The following is a 557-nucleotide window of genomic DNA, read 5'->3' on the forward strand; positions in this document are numbered from 1 at the left end:
CACGGGGGCTGCAGAAACACAGAAACACCCCAGGTGGGGTCTGGAGGAGGGACACGGAGCTGTCCCCCTCAGGCACCTGCCTTTGCTGTCCCCAAGGTGGGAGCTGCCCCCCTCCAAGTCCCCCCAGAGCCACAAGGGACCCCCCAGGACAGCCCCCGGGGCACATGGATTATGAAGATGTCAGCACTGGCGCCCTGGGGACGTTGCAGTGAGGATGTCCTGGCCATGCCCCATCCCTGGGGACACGTGTGCAGGGTGGGGGGGCTGTGGCCATGGAGGTCACCTCTCCCTGACCAGTACTGCAGTACAGCCAGAAAAGTGCTCTGGTTTAGGGATTTTCATTTATATCAATGTGAATTTCTCTTTTTTCTTATTAAAACCACAAACTGGCTGAAGACTCACTCCCAGGGCTGGCACCTCACTCCCAGGTACATCAGCCATCCCTTGGGGATGTGGGGCCGGAGCTGGTACCACAGATACATCCCTGGGCACAATGGGATCAGGGGGAAGACCACAGTCTCCTGGGATTGGCTCCAGGGTCTTTATTTCTTTATTTG

Source organism: Neopelma chrysocephalum, unplaced genomic scaffold (assembly GCF_003984885.1).
Source record: "Neopelma chrysocephalum unplaced genomic scaffold, ASM398488v2 Primary Assembly neopelma1_106b, whole genome shotgun sequence".
In the NCBI taxonomy this organism is placed as follows: Eukaryota; Metazoa; Chordata; class Aves; order Passeriformes; family Pipridae; genus Neopelma; species Neopelma chrysocephalum.